The sequence below is a fragment of the Rhea pennata genome, chromosome 15 (genome assembly GCF_028389875.1).
Source record: "Rhea pennata isolate bPtePen1 chromosome 15, bPtePen1.pri, whole genome shotgun sequence".
Taxonomy (NCBI): domain Eukaryota; kingdom Metazoa; phylum Chordata; class Aves; order Rheiformes; family Rheidae; genus Rhea; species Rhea pennata.
In genome coordinates, this window is record NC_084677.1 from 2259368 (window position 1) to 2265768 (window position 6401).

A 6401-nucleotide genomic window follows, 5' to 3' on the forward strand; every position below is an offset into this window, starting at 1 on the left:
ATTGACATGCATATAGTACATACACACGGTCTCCTTCGTATGGCTGTCTGGTGAAGGGCGAAAAATTTTCAGATCATTATAACCAGATGGGGTGTCTGTCTCAACCAACTTCTAGACTAAAGGGAGAAGCAAGCCTCTGACAGGCAGCAATGCACCCTGCAGTCATAAAGAAAAGGAGTTTCTACTTGAAAAAGAGAGAATTTTGGAGCTAGACCAGATCAGTTTTAGGATTTTCTGTTTGCTACCCCCCCACCCGCAGACTTCCTAAGACTGTGGAGAAAATCTGCCTGCATCACTAGTCAATTCTGTCTGAGTATCAAATGCATGGGCATCAGAAAATCTTTGCCTCTTCCCATCTTTTATTGTCAACGTGAATTCAAATCCCTCAACACGACAGTTCCATTCAGTATCACACTACCTGGAACTGCTGAAGAAGTTGTCATGTCCATCCATCTGCTCCTACCTGACTGGAGGTTACTGTCTTCATAGAAGATGTGGCTACACAGCACCATTCATAGCCCACTGTGGGAATATAAACTGCTCCTAATTTCAGTTTATGCTTGGCCTCTTCAGCCACTCCCAAGAGCAGAAGGTTGAACAGATGGGGCAAAAGCAGCTTCAGCAGTGCTGCTGAAAGCTGCTGCTTCACGAGTTTCAAGATACTCAGTTATGGTGGTCATGCACTTGAGAATTGCTGATTTCTGTGCAATCATCCCAGAACTATACATTCTTCCCCCTAGGAGTGACAGGATGGCTTGCCTTGGCAATAACATCACTTCATGAGGAAGGTGTGACCTTGATTATTTAATCTCAGTGGTCTGGCCATGGTCATTGAAAGCTGGTTGCAAAGAGGCTGGGAGACCCTGGAAGAGCAGGAGCCCAGTCATCCTTTTTGCCCAATTTCTGGGGCCATTGCTCAGCAGAGATGATTCGTTAAGCAACTAATTTAACAGAGAAGGTAGCTAGTACTGAAAAATTAGCATACTCTTCAAAATCTGTACAAAAACCTTTATGTGGAGATCCAGCTTGCACCACCAAAAAATGTTGCTTGTTAGTAAAGGAGAATTACCACCTCAAACAGTAAGATCCCTTAGCAAAGGGTCTTATTTTCTATTATTAGTTAAATCTACAGTGGGTTTTTCCCAACATAATTATATTGGTCAGAGTATGAGCCTTTTTTTTTTCTTTTTAGTATAGCATTCCTAAAGTGAAGGCCACAGCAGCACAGACGTGTCTTGACTGAAGCAGAGGGGAAGGATAGAGACATTAAAGATGAGTGAACACTGCAGAAAGCATTAGTGATTTACATTCAAAAGCGATCTTTATATAAGCTGTTGTTATGCCCCCAGACTGCTTCTTCCTGGGAATATTTGAGTTCCCAACTCTTCAAAAAAGGAGTTTGTTTTCAGTGGCGGCACTTGGAACTGGAACACAAAGTCCGATGCCAACTGAAAAAATTGATATGCAGAGGGTGCACCCTGCTGCTTTCCAGTTCCTTGAATTCTCACCCCAAGGCTTAGGCTGCCTGTGTTCCTCTGGGAAACCCTGCGGCAGCAAATAATCACATCAAACCTAACGGATTGGTTTGGAGATGGATTTTAGGGTTCAAGAGCCTCCTTTCTGAAAGGGCCTTCAAACACAGACAAGTCGTGTTAAGTTGTTCTTTGAGCAGCAGAACAAAGCACAATTTCCTAAGCTCTTGGGTCCAATTTCTCTTCCTTTCCACACCTCCATCTCCTCTAGTCCTCTTGAGGATCTCATGACACTGCCAGCCCGGCTATTCCCTACCCCTATATCCTACCTGTTTCCCGTATCCCGTAAGTGGTACACGCTGGCTGGCAAGTGCCTGTGTGCTGACTCTCTAGTGCATCTTGAACTGTGCAGGGCATTGCCGATCTCCTTCTGGTTCCTTTTTCCTAAGGAGAGACAGGATCCCAGATTTTTTTACTTCACCTAGAAACGAGATTTCATAAAACCTGCAGAAACTCAGTCTGCAGATTCAAAAGTTGGCAGGGAAGGAGATGGCTAGGCAGACAATATGAGTGCATATTTTTTCTTTTCCTGGGAAAGAAGGTTAAACAGGAAATGTAACAGCAATTTTGGCTCAAAGAGCTAACCTTGAAACACAAACCCCAAGGGAGGGAGAGGGGTCTCCATCTCTTATTGTAGCTTGTAAGCACTAAGATGAGTTCTCTCATACCATGTTTATAATCACTCTTTTAATTTATTAGGACATACAACTGGAATTACAAATCCCTAGCAATATAATTAACTTACAATGAAGTCAGAGCTAATTTTTTTTTGTTGCTAGTGCTGCTACATGGGCAGTAGAGCCTTTCTCAGAGCAGGGCTTACATGCCAACAGTTCTGGTCAATGATTATCCCTTGCAAAAAGCCTCTGACATGCTCCCTTTAGTCACCTGTTTACATCCCAAATGTTCTCAAGTTCTGCTATTTCAAGCTTAACTCTTGTGACCTTAGTCAATGATACTCAGTCCAAGCCTCCTTACCATATCCTGCAAGACAAACAACCTCAGGTCAGTTTTAGTAACCAGTGCTATGTCATGCGTGTGGTCAATGACTCTAAATATGCCCACGCCCATATGTTTCCTAAATTTGGATGTCTGTAATGGCAAACAACAGAGTCTGGGTGGATAGTTCTGTTTCACAAAAGCAAGACTGGGGGCATTTTTGCTCTTTGAGCATTTTCTTTCACCTTCTGAACACTGCCTGGATGAACTGAGACTTACTAGCAGAGACCAGCTAAGCAGGATAAGCTAAGCCGTCGTGATTTCTGCAGAATGTCTCCAAGAGCTAAAGGAGCCAGATAAAAGATCCATCGAGCAGTAAAGATAACTACCTTCAGCTGCAGCCAATTGCGAAAGCTTACAGATAGTATAAAAACAGGCCAAGTACACAGTCATTATTCTCCTAAATACTCCACCAGACCACTGGTTTGTGGCCCAGAGACTTCCTGAGCTGGAGATGGTCTGTTCATGTTTAATAGCCCTGGATGGGCTTTTCTTCCTTGAATTTGTCCAGTCGGTTCTTAAGCCCCTGCAACTTTTCAGTATCCACAATACCCTACGGAAACAAGCTCCTCAGTTTGTGTGCGCGTTGTCTGTTTCTTTTTGATGCTGCCGCTTTCTAGGCCACTCTCTTTTCTGTCCTTGTTCACCTTCCCCATGCCAAGTGAGGCCCTAGGACAGTAAGTGACTGTGTCCCATCCAGGACTTAAGCGTCTGGTCTCATATGGAAGATGCTCTGTTGTTTTTTCAGGAAAGCTAGTAAATAGGTGACCAGTCTTCATCCCAGTATGCTTATATATAACAAGCAGCCCCTTCGCAAAGTTTCCTTTGGTGGTTACTGGTATGTACTGAAGTGATGTCCTGCAGTCCTTCCATATTTGCAAGGGATACAGGATTACCCTGTGAAAAGAAAGGATCATCATCAGCTCGGCTGCACCCTAATTTGAATGTTTTTCAGCTATTATGAGATTGTGGGAGAACTTATCTGAACTACTCTGAGTAACTGGAGTGCTCATATTGCACAAGCTCCAGAAAAACTGTTACGCCTCAGCCTGTTACCCTGCCCTTCGTTATGAGCTCCTTTGGCTTTTTCACTGCAGCCAACATATTCTGCGTATCCTCAGCAAAGGGGAAGTGCCGGACGATGCTAGTAGTTCTTAGGCTTGCAGTTCTCTGACTATATATGCACACACACATACATATATGTGTGTGTATAGATATATATTTGTATATGCACCCCCACACACACACTCACACATGCAGGTTTTTCTCTTTTTGGGTTATGCTTGCAGTACAACTCCTCTTGATTTAGGAACTACTGAATAAACCATTGTTGGTGGCAGAAAAGAAACCACTGTGCTTGAGGAAGTTTGGCTCATGGCTTGCGGCAGCTCCGTCTCATTCCTGCACACCTCCTGCTGCTTCAGCTGAGCCTTTGCTCTGCCTCCAGCTCCCCGTGGCTCCTGCCCTGTGCTGCAGGGAGAGGGCCCACAGTGGTTCTTGTGGCACCACCAAAAACTCAGCTTCACTTGGGACCCCAGGTGAGCTATCAGTTCTGCAGCCACAGAGAGCAGAGCCCAGCAGCCCAGCGGACTGCCCTGCTCACCTGGAGTCCATTAACAGATCTCTAAATAGGACTTGCCTGCCCTCTCCAGTCCAGAACCAAGGCTCCCAGGATGTCTGTTAACGTACCCTACTTTCCCATCGCATGCAATGCGCTTGCTAGGATTCTTTGCACCGTGGGTGCAAAGGCAGTGGAACGGCATCTCTCACGGACGTTGCCAAATTTAGAATAAAACATATGCATCTGCTAGCACAACAACGAGTTGAATGGGCTTGCTCCACAGAACTAGATATCTGATTCATGGCTCAGCTTGGGTGTCAGGAGAGGCCAGGGGTGGATGTCATAAAAACCCTGCATTGTCTGGAGCGTTTTTGTCCATGGGAATTCTTCAATAGCTGGCTCATGAAATTTTGCAGCTGTTCTGCAAATGCGGGTGACAGTAGGGTGGCCGTGCAAAGTGCCCAGTAAATTGCTACTGGGGGGAACTGATTCCACGTCTCTCTCTGACTGCACAAAGGAGGCTTTCAGCAAATATCACGAAAGCTTGATTTGGGATCCTACACGGAGAAAACTTGAAAATCTATCCTTTATGCTTTCCTCTGCTTCCATGCTGATCTGCTGTCTGCACTGTAAAAGAAAGGACAGTAAGTGAGAGGTCACAAGCTCTTCAAATCCTGGAAGCTGTAGGCAACCACTTTGCACACACAGCTTTTGCTCCAAGAAAAGCCAAGCATGTTGTACGCGGACAGAGTGCTGCGGACCCCCGTTCACAGAAAGAGAAAAATGTTTTTGTCCAGTAGGGAAGGAAACTTTAATCTTCTCAAACAGATCAGCTCTTACAAGAAGCTATTTTAGGTGCAATGCTGTAATAGTGAAGTTATTGGACAAATGAAGAACATGGCATATGCTGTAGCTTGGAGCAGTTTACATTCCTCAGGTGCTAAAAGCTTTAAATACTTCCTTTGGACGTTAAATGGATCTGCCTCCAAAGAAGCCAGCATTCCTGACAGTGGCTGTCCCACAGACTTCTACAGGAGCAAGTCTGCAGAGCTGAACTAGTGTGACCCCCGGAAATGCTTCCCACATCTCTCATTCTTGCTTAGATTCTCCTTTAATTTTCCAAATTTGCTGAAAGACGGGGATGGCATTTGGTTATCTTTCTTTTCATGTGAGTTCCTGGCCTTCCCTTCTTATATTAAAACCATACTAAAGCTGGGATATGAACCATGCAAGTCAGGATGTCGCAGATGTTAGGCTCTTCTGGAGCTATTCACTCAGTCACCATTGCTTATGCTTTTTTTTTAATTTTATTTTTCTTGCTGTCTTTGCTAATAACACAGGCGACTGGTTTCAGGCTAGAGCTAAATACAACTATGTAGCTGGCAGACAATCTCTTCCCAGGGCATGCTAACTATTTGGGGCTTAACTTAACATCAAATTCACATAGAGATTTGTTAAAACATTAACAGCTTTAGGTTGCGTGCGTGCTTCTATTCCCTTTCTTTTTTATAGCAATACAATAGCAGTGCTATCATGCTTTACAACAATGATTCAAGGGTCTTTCAGTGCATTCATTGTATCCTTTGGGGTTCAAAAGTATATTAGCTCTTTCTTTGTGGTCAGAAAGAATGAATATTGTGCAACAGATTGTGACATCTCATTTATTCCTGGAAAGAGAAAGAAAAAAGTAATTTGATGCTTACTGTTGTGCTGACACTGTGCCAAAAGACATAGCAATAAATAGATTTATTTACTGCTACGGCACACGGGATGACACGAGACGACACTACCCTGCTTTAGGATAGCGGCTGTCAGCCAAGATGCCTGAATGCCGCCAGGTCTGAAGTGACTCACCTGAAAGCCGTAACCCGCGTTTGGCTGAATTACGCCCGTCTCAGCGCAGATGCAGGGCGGCGAAGCTCGGTGTCCCGTTCTGTACGGGGCAGCAACCCCCGGAGCGCCGCCGAGCGCTTGCAAATCCTGCGGAGGTGTTTCGGGAAAGCTGCGAGGAAAGTAGGACAAACACACACAGGGCTGCACAGAGAGCTTTAAACAGAGCCGCCTCCGAGCATTTTAATGTTAACTACAACATTGATTGAGTTTGACTTGGTTTGCATACAGCTTCCTTAGTTTATTTAAAAAAAAAAAAAGGCAGAAGCGCTTTCTCCCCCCGCGGGTCGCCGTCGAGCGCCGTTTCGGCCAGCGCGGCCCCGAGGCCTGGGCGAAACGGGGAAGCCGCGCGGCTGCCAGGCGGCGCCTCCCGGGCGGCCGCGGCCGCCTCCCTCCGCCCGCCGCCGGGGCGGAGCCGC

General features: G+C 45.6%; 1 long non-coding RNA gene across 1 annotated transcript; it reads right to left on the reverse strand.

Moving 5' to 3' along the window:
- Positions 1-2199: 2199 nt before the first annotated feature.
- LOC134147235 (uncharacterized) lies at positions 2200-6347 on the reverse strand. Its single transcript, XR_009959968.1, has 2 exons — positions 5947-6347; positions 2200-3428 (listed from the first exon to the last, which is right to left on the reverse strand). It is a non-coding gene; the product is annotated as an uncharacterized LOC134147235 (long non-coding RNA).
- Positions 6348-6401: the final 54 nt, after the last annotated feature.